The following is a 13,016-nucleotide window of genomic DNA, read 5'->3' as shown; positions in this document are numbered from 1 at the left end:
AATATGGTTTGGGTATAACCGGAGGGAAGAAAAGGTTCAAAGTCAGAGAGGCGTGGTCAGACCAGGTAATGGGGTTGATTTCAGAGACCAGAAGAGGAAGCAGTGGGGCAGAGATAATAAAAATGATCTAGGCGGGAGAAGCTACGGTGAGGGGTGGAGTAGAAAGTGAATTGTTTATGGAGTGGGTGTTTAATCCGCCAAGCGTCAAAGAGACGATGCTCCCTTATCAGTCTACGGAAGGATTTTGAAGAGGAGCATTGCCGCCTCGAGGGTGCGGACTCGAAAAGAACTTTCCTGTCTTTATGGGAGGAGAAAACCAAATTAAAATCACCCCCACCAATCACATGCGATGTGGAAATGGAACCTAGGTTTGCGAGTGTTTGGGAACGAAATTGCAATTGACCCTTATTTGGGGCGTATAAATTCAACAGAACAAGGGGAGTGTCACCAAACATACATTCCAAAATAATGAAGCGACCCTGTTGGTCGACTTTGGAGGAAAGAACCCGAAGGGAGCAGTGTGATCTAATCAAAATTGCCACCCCAGCCTTCCCGGAAGGATCAAAGGCTGAATAGGCTTGGGAAAAAATCTCGAGGCAAAACGAAAGGAACCAGTTGATTTGAAATGGGTCTCCTGGACAAAAATAATGTCTGATCCTGAGGATCGAAATTCCCTCAAAGCCATCCACCGTTTTTGAATGGAGTTGAGGCCCTTGACATTATATGACAAAAACCTCAAAGCCATTATGAAATAATAATGGATGAAGCACATGTATTAGCATGAAAGATGAATAATATACCATCGATATAATAGAATAAAAAACAAAGAACATTAAAATAACACAGAAGAGAGTAAACACAGTGGTAGACATAAGTATCCGCGAGGATATAAACTTCGGAACAACAGTTAGACCCAAGTGGTCTAGGCCTATGGCTAGGCAAAATCGGGAGCAGCATGGCATCCGAAACATCAAGAAGGTTGTCAAACCCGGCCAGAAAAAACATAAATGAAAAATGCACCCAACAAGGGTTCGACTGGCCAAAAAAGAAAAACCTGTGGAAAAATCACATTTAGACCAGGAGGGAGGGATCGTCACTGGATTCACATCGGAAGGTCACCCCAGAGAATCCTGAGACAGGCGGGGTGGCAGTGGGGACACGTCATCTGACAAAGGTGGAAGTCCCAGGCACTTTAAAAAAGAATCCGCCTCATGAAGATCAGGGAGCACAACTTGAGTATTGTCCCTAGTTACGACCAGCCTGAAGGGGAACCCCCACCGATAAAGGACACGGTGTTGCTGAAGGTGTGTGGTGATCGGCTTCAGAGCTCGCCGCTTGGCCAGGGTAGTCGGTGACAAGTCGCAGAAGAGTTGGAGTCTGTCACCTTTAAATTCCAAAGATGGCTTGTGGCGAACTGCTTATAATAAGGCTTCCTTGCTTTGAAAAAAATGGAAGCGAACTATGACGTCGTGTGGTCTGGTGCCGTCGACAGGTTTTGGGCCCAAAGAGCGATGAGCCCTGTCCATTCACCAATCTGCTTCTGGAACCATGGGAGCAATTGCAGTGAAAAAGGACAGTAGGTGACGGTGTAGTTGTGCATCAGCAATAGATTCGGACATACCGCGTATACGGATATTTTGGCGCCGTTCCCTGTTTTCCAAGTCCTCTTGTTGGAGCTGCATTTGGGACATGGAATGCTTCAGATACACGTTGTCCTCTTCCAGAACATGAACGCATTGCACCAAATCATCAAACTCATTTTCCAATTTATCCATGCAGTCTCCAATCTGAGCTTTTTCCCCTCTGAGATCCAAGGCCAGTTTTCCAATTTCAGCGGATATGGATGTGGTGATATTGCGTAAGAATATTTGCAATTTATCATCTAGCGCTGAAATTGTGAGAGAAGATGACGAGATGGCCTGCTGGGAAATCTGGGTAGAGGGGTGTTGATTCCCTGAGGCAGGGTGGTCTATTGCCCCCCCAGTTATATTCTGGGGGTCAGGATCCTCCATCTGGGGCTGGATCAGGGCAGAGGCAGGCAGAGATGCTGTAATGCATGAGGGTGCAGTACCCTCCGTGACCACCGGGGGTCCGGGATCGCTCCCTGGATTCCTGGACATACTAGAGGCCCGGGTGTCAGGGATCGCCACGATCCCCGCCGCGATGGTGCCGGCGCAGGCGCAGTATGCCGCCCTGTGCAGGGACGCGAGCTCGAGGTCCGGGCCGGCCGCGGCGCGCGAGTTCGTGCATGCGCAGTAGAAGCCGCGGCCGCCCGCTGGGCACCAATGGCAGCGCAGGGCGTGATATTTAAACGGCCCTGAGCTGTCATTTGGTGTCTTCTGGTCGTATCCTACCCAGCATCCTGTATCCTGTACCTGAACCTGTTCTAGTAAGTTGCTGACCCGGATTGTGCTTTGACCTTGCTGTTTTCTCCTGCCCTGACCCTTGCTTTGCCTGACCTCTCTCCTGAATGCCCCCTATTGGATTTGACCTGCTGTTGCTGACTTGGCGTGTGACCCGACCATTCTATGCCCGCTGCCTTGTACCTTACCGTCCTCTCTGTTACCGACCCGGCTCGTCTGGCCTTGCTCATCCATCCATCCATCCGCCCATCCCTCGCAGTGGGGTCTTCTGACCTCCTCATATCAGACTCTCTCCCGTGGGAGCCCTTGGCGCATACCACTACCACTGACGGACGCACCCAGTAGCCACGACCTGGTCTCAGGAGGCTCCAAGTCCATCCCCACCATCAGGGGCCCTGGTGAACAAGCACCCTGGGACTTAGACTCCGTGCGCTGGGGACGCCTATTCAGTGGAGTGCTAGTGGTACCGCCGGGCGTTCCCTTACAGTACCAGAAGGCCATGACTGAGTCTAGAGGAGGGCCCTCGCCGCTTGAGGAGATCTGCAGGCACCTGTCTAATTTGACTCAGGCCGTATCGGCCCTGCAGGACAGATGTCAGCAGATAGAGAATCAGTTCCAGGCCTGCACTATATCCGTTCCTGCCCCACAGGCCACGGTCCCCGCAGCCCCGGCCGTAGCAGCCCCTGTGCCGGTTTCTGGGGCTTCCGCACCACTCCTGGTGGCCGAACCCCGAGTACCCATACCAGAACGTTTCCACGGGGACCGTACACGCTTCAGGTCGTTCCGTGAGTCCTGCCTTCTCTATTTTGAGTTGCAACCACGGACCTTTGTGACTGAATCCGTGAAGGTGGGGTTCGTCATCTCCCTCCTGCAGGGTGAACCCCAAGACTGGGCCCACCGACTGCGGGGAAAAAATGACCCTCACCTTAGTTCGGTTGACATTTTTTTTGACGCAATGGCCATCCTATACGATGACCCACAGCGGGCAGCTTCTGCTGAAGCTACTTTGTACACGCTCCAGCAAGGCCGTCGAGCGGCGGAGGAGTACGCATCCGAGTTTAGGCTCTGGATGGGGGACACACGCTGGAATGAGTTTGCACTCCTGCATCAGTTCCGAATAGGCCTATCAGAAGGCCTGAAAGATGAGCTCGCCCGGGTGGAGGTGCCTGAGTCTTTAGAGGACTTAATTGCGCTGACTATTAAGATTGACCGTAGACTGCGGGAACGCAGGTTTGAGAGGTCCGGTCAGGGTCATGGAAATCCCTGGGGGCCATTTCAAGGTCCCAGTCAAGCACCTAGGCCCAACATCCAGAACTTGCCACCTGGAGATATCCCTGAACCCATGCAACTCGGTCTGGCACGGCCTAAACTATCTCCGGAGGAACACCAGCACAGACGATCCCAGAACCTGTGCCTCTACTGTGGTGAAGCTGGTCATATGGCACGATCCTGCCCGCAGAAACTGAGTAAGTGCACCTCTTCTTCCTTGTCCATTGGCAATGTTAGTCCTTCCCAATACTTAGTGGTGCCCCTTTCCTTTCAGCTTCCAGAAAGGACCGTGGAGGTTTAGGCCATAGTTGATTCGGGGGCATGCAGCTGCTTCTTGGACATTAATTTTGCTCACCAGCAGGGTATTCCTCTCCAATTGAAACAGAAGGGGTTCAATATTTATTTGGCCGACGGTTCCCGGATAAAATCGGGGGGTAGTGAACCAGGAAACCCCCTCCATCGCCACCGTCATTGCTGGCCAGCACCAGGAACTCCTCCGCCTGGATGCTATAGCTTCACCCCTCTTCCCAGTCATTTTGGGGCTCCCATGGTTACGGGCCCATAACCCCCAAATTGACTGGGAGACCGGAGTAATCTCGTTCCCTTCCCCATACTGTCGGGTATACTGCCGCACTTCGGGCCCGGGGGTCCCTCAAATCCTCCTGTGCTCTGAGGGGGAAGCCAAATTAAAACAAGTAATCCCTGCAGCCTACCATGAGTTTCTAGATGTGTTCAGCACACGGGGAGCCGATACTCTACCCCCCCCCCCACCGCCCTTATGACTGTCCCATTGACCTGTTACCCGGTTCAGAAATTCCTTTTGGGCGAATCTTCCCCCTTTCAGAACTCGAATTGAGGGCCCTGAAGGAATATATCGAGGACAGCCTCCAGAAGGGGTTCATCCTCCCCTCCACTTCACCGGCAGGGGCGGGAATTTTCTTTGTTGAAAAGAAGGACAAAACTTTAAGGCCATGTATCGATTACCGGGAGTTGAACAGGGTCACAATAAAGAACCCGCTGCCGTTAGTACCGGAGTTATTCCAAAGTTTAAAAACAGCAGTGGTCTTTACAAAGCTAGATTTGAGGGGAGCGTACAACTTGGTTCGCATAAGGGAGGGGGACGAGTGGAAGACGGCCTTCCGCACCCGTTTCGGCCACTTTGAATATTTGGTCATGCCGTTCGGGTTGTGCAATGCTCCAGCCACTTTTCAACACTTTGTGAATGATATTTTTAGGGACTTCCTGGATGTCTTTGTTATCGTCTATTTAGACGACATTTTGATTTTCTCCCCTTCTCTGGGGGAACACAGAATACATGTAGCAAGGGTATTGGGGCGATTGGGGTCACGATGGACCCTCAGAAGGTCGCTGCAATACTGGATTGGCCTGAACCCACGGACAGGAAAGGCGTCCAACGATTTATCGGTTTTGCAAATTTTTACCGGAAGTTCATCAAGAACTTCTCGGGTCTGGTCTCCCCCATTACTCAGCTAACCAAGCTGGGAACCCGGTTCAGATGGACACCAGAGGCTCAGGAAGCTTTTGAAGCCTTGAAGAAGCTGTTCACCTCGGCACCCATTTTGGGTCACCCAGACGCCGCCCTGCCCTACATCTTGGAGGTGGATGCATCGGAAAATGCGGTAGGTTCCATCCTCTCCCAGCGGAAAGGCACCAAGGAATTGCTCCATCCTGTAGCTTTCTTCTCACGGAAGCTTACCCCAGCGGAGAAGAATTATGATATCGGTGATCGAGAGCTACTGGCGATCAAAACGGCATTAGAGGAATGGAGGTACCTGCTGGAAGGTGCTGTGCACCCCATCTTAATATTTACTGACCACAAGAACTTGGAATATCTGAGAACCGCCAAGCGTCTACGCCCGCGTCAGGCAAGATGGGCACTATTCATTTCAAGATTCAACTTCCATATTACGTACCGGCCTGGATCAAAGAACACTAAGCCAGATGCGTTATCACGTATGTATGAGGACGCCAAGGAGATTCCAGTGCCCGACCCCATCCTGTCCTCGGGTAACTTCTTGGTCCTTCAGTCGGACCTTCGTTCCAAGATAATGGAGGCATCCGCAACCGTCTCTACCCCAGTCGGAGGGCCCCTCCAGAACAAGGGGGGACTCCTATGGAGGGAAGATCGGATTGTGGTGCCGGAGGAAGCCCGAACCCTGGTCTTGGGGCATTGCCATGACCACCCGATGGCGGGGCACTTTGGCCCAGAAAAGACCCTGGAACTTCTCCAACGCTCCTTCTGGTGGCCGGACATGGCTAAAGATTGTAAGAGCTATGTAAGGTCCTGTATCATCTGCCAGAAGAACAAGCCATCAAGAAACAAAGTTTGGGGTCTGCTGCGACCCTTACCGATCCCTGAACGGCCTTGGCAAAAGATCTCGTTAGACTTTATAGTCGAGCTTCCGCCATCGCTAGACCACACGGCAATCCTGGTGGTCGTGGACCGCTTGTCCAAGATGGGCCACTTCATCCCATTGAAGAAAACCCCCTCGGCAGCCGAGACTGCGCGAGTCTTCATTCGTGCGGTGGTAAGGCTGCATGGGGTCCCCGAAGACATTGTCTCGGACCGGGGGGTCCAGTTCACGTCAAGATTTTGGAGAGCTCTGTGCAAAGCCCTGGACATCAAATTATCCCTCTCCTCTGCATTCCACCCTCAAACTAATGGTCAAACCGAAAGGACAAATCAGACCCTGGAGCAATACTTAAGGTGCTACACTTCATTTACTCAAGATGACTGGATGCCACTTCTACCCCTAGCGGAATTCGCGTACAACAACGCCCGCCATTCAGCGACGGGACAGTCCCCGTTCTTTGCCAACTATGGTTTTCACCCCGTCTTCCTCCCGGATTTGGTCTCGGAATGCCCAGTACCAGCAACGCAAGATGTGGTAACGTTTTTCTCCGCAAACAATAAGAAGCTTCAAGAGGCCATCAGTCGGGCCCAGGAAGACTACAGGAAGGCATTCAACAGGAAACGGAGGGGAGACCTGGTGTTGCGGCCTGGGGAGAAGGTTTGGCTAGCGACGTCCAATTTAAAGATGCTTTGCCCGTCGAAGAAATTGGGACCCAAATTTATAGGCCCCTTCTGCATCAAACGGATGGTCAACGAAGTGGCCTACGAACTCGTCCTTCCTGACACACTCAAGATCCACCCAGTCTTCCACGTGTCCTTACTTAAACCTGTGATCCCGGATGCCTTCCCAGAACGAGAATCCAGACCTCCGGAAGCCATAACGGTGGAGGGACAAGAGGAATTTGAGGTGGATACGATCCTAAAGTGCCGAAGAAGGGGGGGCCAGACCCAATTTCTTATCAAATGGAAGGGCTATGGCCCTGAGGACAATTCTTGGGAACCAGCCCATAATGTCCATGCACCCAGACTTGTCCGGAGGTTTCTTCGTGACCACCCGTGGTGGAGAGATCGGGTGGGCATCCGGAGGTTGCCCGTAGGGAGGGGGCAATGTCAGGGATCGCCACGATCCCCGCCGCGATGGTCCCGGCGCAGGCGCAGTATGCCGCCCTGTGCAGGGACGCGAGCTCGAGGTCCCGACCATTCTATGCCCGCTGCCTTGTACCTTACCGTCCTCTCTGTTACCGACCCGGCTCGTCTGACCTTGCTCATCCATCCGCCCATCCCTCGCAGTGGGGTCTTCTGACCTCCTCATATCAGACTCTCTCCCGTGGGAGCCCTTGGCGCATACCACTACCACTGACGGACGCACCCAGTCCGTCAGTGGTTTCATGAGCTGTAAGCCATAATCATCACAATTATGACAAATCATGGCTTGAACTATCTTGCTTTGCATCCAATGACTCTATCTCATATATTAGTTTCACCTTTTAAGTTGCATTACTGAAATAAATTAACTTTTGCACAATATTCAAATTTTTCTAGTTTCACCTGTACATTCACCAATGTCATATACACAGTAGAGCTGCAAATATAGATTTGCAAATGTCATATACACAATGGAGCCGCATGGAAAATTGCTATGTGCACAAATAAACACCAAGATGGCTGTTGGAGGAGGCGCTAGAGCAGCTGTCATACCGGAAATACATCATGATGTTTGCACACACCCGGAAGTGGTAGTGGGGAGTGTTCGTGGATGGGAGTGTAGTTAAGAGAGTTTAGTGGTAATTTGCAAGTCTATTTTTTAGCTTTGTGAATTGTTCTTTTGTGGAATTCCAGACCACATCTGGACATGATGAGATCGCTGTTCTCCACCAAAGAGCTGATCCTCATTTGCCGGGGAAACATTACTAATAATTGTTGTATTTTCAGTTGAAAACATGTCCAATTCCTAGATCCATTGAGGTACATAGCAGAGGTTTAAGGTATTCCAAAGAAGAAGTTATTGTTCTTCCTAACTATACAGGTGCCACAGTTAGATTTGTAGTCATGAGCTGTAAGCCATAATCATCACAATTATGACAAATCACGGCTTGAACTATCTTGCATTGCATGTAATGAGTCTATCTCATATATTAGTTTCACCTTTTAAGTTGTATTACTGAAATAAATAAAATTTTGCACAATATTCAAATTTTTTGAGTTTCAGATGGAACAGATGATGACAGGGGGGGTGGGGGAGGGAGTCAAGTTGTATAAGGAGATAGGTTTAAGGGCTCGTTCACACTTGACTTAATTTCTAACTGTTGCCAAACGGCCCTTTAGCATTTGACAGGTGTTTGGGAAGTGTTTTTAACGCTCCTCAAATGCTCCCCAAATGCCCTATGTGCGGTTTTAAGGCATGTGATAAGCATTTGCCAAGCGTTAAAACTGCACCACAAATGCCTGTAATGAAATTAAATGGTATTAACGCTCCGAAAACGCCTCGCAACCAAACTGCAAACGTCTGCCAGGCATTTGAGGAGCGGCACCATAGACTTGAATGGAAGGCTTCAACTCCTCCTGACTCGACATGAGGCACCAGTTTTGCCGTGACGCAATGCTAATGCTTCAGTGTGAACAGCACTGTGTGCTGCCATGTGCAGAATTTTTATAGGTGTTTGAGAAGCGCAAAAAACGCTTCCCAAATGCCTGTCTGACGCGTGCTGACAAAGCTAGTGTGAACGTAGCCTTAGAGAACATAAACAAAGTTGTAATGGAATATGAACTGAAGGAAAATTGAAAGTTTCAAACTTGTCAGAAGTACAGGACACAGGTAAGATTCACTCCCTTTCCACTCAGTAGCCAAAATTTTTGCATGGAACTGACAGAACCCTGGAAATTGATCTCCATATTTTGGGCATTCACAAATGTCAAGGAGCTTAAATCTAAGACCAGAAACTCAGACATATACTAGGCCCAATTAACCTAACATCATGTCTTTGGAGTGTTGGCAGAAACACACCCATGCAGAGAAAGCATGCAAACTGGGATGCAGACAGGTGCAGCCATGACTGGGATTAGAACCCATGACCCAAGTGCTGTAAGTTCTGAGTTCTAACCACTAAGCCTTTGTAGGAGACAGAGTTTGAGCTGCAATGTAGAATAGTTACATTGTTTAAAAATAATGATTAAATGAGTTCTGGTAAAATTATATAGACTACTAAAATGGTATTACACAAGATAAATATAGGTATAGATATGAAGTTAGCAGCTAGCACTCAGGGTATTGGCAATAGTCCCAGAATAGAAATTTGTTAAAGTAATAGTGCAGCGCTATAAATGCATGTTATCAATCATAAATGCATGTAAAGTCAACAAAGTGCAAATGAGTGCAATGATGATGTAAACAGGTAAATGGTACTAAAAAAAGTTCATATAATCATTCCTGAATAATGGAATGTCCTTCGTGTGAGAGTACCAACTCAGAGTGCCTATGAATGGCACGTGTGGTTCCAGTCAAGATAGAGTGAGTGTTTCTGCAACCATGGAAGTCCAAGAATGATGGGACTTGAGGACTTAGGGAGAATCAGGAAGGAGATTTCCTCACAACGAAGAACACCCACATGCATAGTTATGCAGTTAGTTAGGAAGCGTAGAGGTCCTAAGGCCAAGGTAGAGCCATCAACTGCAGATACTGATAGGGGTGTCATCAAGGGGACAAGAGGAATGCCCAATTCAGTGGCCAAGGATTGCTCGATGAAATTCCCGGGTGCCCCAGAGTCCACATAAGCAGAAACCTGATACGAGTTCAGGGCCCAATGAATGGAGACAGGTAAGATAAATCAAGGGAAGGTGGTGGAATTCCGGTTCTTGTCTAGCTCACCTCCCTCAGAGTGACCTAGACCCGAGAGTTTCCCAGACGGCCCGAACAAGACTTAATTATATGACCTTCAGCTCCACAGTAAAGGCATAGACCAAGTCTTAGGCGACGTGATCGCTCTTGTGGAGTAAGGCGTGATCCGCCTAACTGCATAGGCTCTTCGGATGCCAGTTTAGTTGCAGAGGTAGATTGATCAGGGGATTTTTGGAAAACAGGAGCTAAGGAACCCACTGGGGGGTGACGTGGACCAGTCCTCTCCAGATCTCACTCCTGGCAGCGGACATCGATTTGGATGCTAAGAGCAATCAAGTCATCCAGGGTGGTGGATACGGTTCTTCCAGCCAGTTCATCCTTAATACGGTCCACTAGACCCTGCCAAAAGGTTGCAGAAAGGGCCTCCTTATTCCATGCCAGTTCCAAAGCTAATGTGCAAAACTGAAATGCATATTGTCATGCTACCTTGACGAAGCCAAAGTAGAGCTCCCGCAGCAGATGAAGTCCTGCCGGGCACATTGAAGGTTTTACGTAAAGCCTGCTGAAAGGCCGGGAGACTGAAAATAGTAGGATCTTGACACTCCAACAGTGGCGAGGCCCAAGGCAGTGCTTCAAAAGGAAGGAGGGAAATCATGTATGCCACCTTGAAACGGTCAGTAGGAAAATGGTCGGCTGCTAGCTCAAAGCGAATTGAGCACTGACTAATGAAGTCCCATCAAGCTTTGGAATCACCAGAGAAGTGAGGCAGTGGAGGCAAATGGAGTTTTGAAGGACTGTGTTCCACTGGAGGAACAGCAGGGGTTGGAGCAGCAAGAACCGGAACAGGAGCCGAAACAGAGGGTGAGGAAGTGGACACAACCTGCAGCTGATCCAACCGGGAGAGTTCCTGCAGACAGTGCATAATTCATTTATGATAGGCCTGCTGGACATTGACTCTCTGCTCCAAACACTGAAGTTGTTCCAGGAGAGGCTGCGGTGTCTTCGAGGAGCTCATGGCCTGAGCAAACTGTCAAGCACCTGTGGTAGTGAGCCCTTTTAGATTGCCAACTTGGGTTTCCTCAGGGTGCAGAGTCTAAGCCCCAGCCTGCTTCTTCACTAGAGCCCCTGATGGTGGGGATGGACTTACAGCAAGCTGGAACTAGGTCGTGGCCCCCAGGTATACCAAGCTGAGGATGCGGAGATCGCTTGCCTGAGCAGAGTACAATGAGAGGAGACAGCAACAGGAAATCCGATAGACAAGCCGAGGTCAGGACGGGCGGAAAACAAGTACAGTCAGTGAATGAAGCCGGGGTCGGTACACGTGTAGTCAGGTGCAGGATACAGGAGTCTGCAACAAACAGGAGCTCAGAGAACTAAGTTGCTCAGGCAAAGTGGGCTAGACTGAGCATGTCTTATATAGACAAACATCTAGGAGGCGGGCCAGGAAGTGATGGAAGGGAAGGAAATAAAACCCAGAGAAGAGCAGACGATGCCCATAGGTGAGCACAGAAACCACACAAGTGAACAGAATCAGGAATAGCACTGCAGCAAGGGCTGGGGACTACCTCACTTTTAATGTTTCTAGCTTTCCTAAATATAACTTTCAGGGTATCTGGGAGTAATTTTCCCAGAGCCAGATCCTGCTTTAGGATTGGCCAATGTTTCTTTATAGCCTCCCTAATAGCCCAATACTGATCTTTGAATCTGGTTATAAACATACTTTCCAATGATCCATTCGACCGGCTATCTTGCTTGGTGGTACTCAGACCATTCCAATAGTGGTTGCCTGCTTTCTGGATGTGTTCCCTCTCATACCCCTTCTCTAGGAACTTGTTAACACCTCAGATTGTGCCAGTCAGCTATATTAATAGGAATTCCTATAAAGCCTGAAATTGACTGAAGGAAATATTCTTCCATTTGGGGTGATAACAACTATTTTTAAGTAAATATGAATTTCCTGCAGTCTCCTTGAACTGAGTCTTGGATTCCATGTCCCAAGACAAATCCAAATCCAGAAAGACCAGGGATTGTGCATCCACCACATATGTAAATTTGATATCATGTACTTTGGTGTTACAGAATGAGACAAATTTGGACACTGTTTCCAATGGGTCACCCCAAAATGATAGGCACGTCGTCTATGTATCGCCCATAATAGACAAGGTGATTAGCAAAGGGATTCTGGGTTCAGATGTGGAACTTCTCCAAGAATCCCATGCAGAAATTGGCATAACAATGTGCAAAATGTGCATCCAGAGCTGTGCCAGATATCTTCCTATTGAATGAACCGTTAAATTGAAAATAATTGTGCTCAAGCGCAAACTTGATAAATTACATTTTTCTGGCAGGGATGCTAGTAATCAGCTTCCCCCAGGAAGTGTCCTATAGCTCACAATCCCCCTTCATTTGGAATTGAGGTACTGTATATAGTGAGCAAATATCCAAAGAAAGCACTAAATAGCTTGATTCCCATTTGTAATCTTATTTAAATATTATGAACCAGCACTTTGGTTGTGATCCAATAATTCACCACAGCTGCTATACCAAGTGCTATAATAATTGTGTCAGCCCTTATATATAACCTATCTTTTATACAGCGTTATTGGTTTTTGTTTAAACATGTGCAATAAACAAGCATATTCTCTATAATGCTCATAACATGATTCAATAAAGTGCCCTTTGTGCTTCAATAAAATCTCTGTGTATATAATGTGTCCAAGTGCTTTCAGTTATTCACAGTATAATGCACAATGTTATGTATTCAGTAGAAGAATGAGTGAATACATACTGTAGATATCTTCCTGCAGAGAGTGATAACGAATAAACCAGCCTATCTGAGAGATAATGGAGACTTGATTAAGCTGCTAAAAGATATACCTTGGAGGGATGAATGTATAATGGCAACAATAGACGTTAATGCATTATACACAAGTATAAGACAAAAAGACACAAAAGAAGTGGTAAAGTGGGGATTAAATGAGGATAGGGAACTGAAAGTGGAGCAGAAAAAGTATGTTTTAGATTGTCTGGACTTGGCAATGGAGAACAATTTCTTCTGGTACAAGGATAGACACTATTTACAAACAAGGGGCATGGCTATGGGGGCTAAATATGCCCCCATTGTTGCAAACCTGTTCATGGCGAAATGGGAAGCAGAAGAAATATATGGGAAGAA

At 48.4% G+C, this 13,016-nt stretch overlaps 1 protein-coding gene across 3 annotated transcripts in view; it reads right to left on the bottom strand.

The window, feature by feature from the left end:
- Positions 1-13,016, bottom strand: part of LOC149457505 (retinoic acid-induced protein 3-like) — a 321,697-nt gene that overhangs the window by 95,788 nt on the left and 212,893 nt on the right. The gene's annotated exons all lie outside the window — the stretch shown is intronic.

This window comes from Staurois parvus, unplaced genomic scaffold (genome assembly GCF_062004578.1).
Source record: "Staurois parvus isolate SC_StPar_1 unplaced genomic scaffold, SC_StPar_1.0 ptg000316l, whole genome shotgun sequence".
In the NCBI taxonomy this organism is placed as follows: Eukaryota; Metazoa; Chordata; class Amphibia; order Anura; family Ranidae; genus Staurois; species Staurois parvus.
This window is presented reverse-complemented; position numbering and strand designations above follow the sequence as displayed.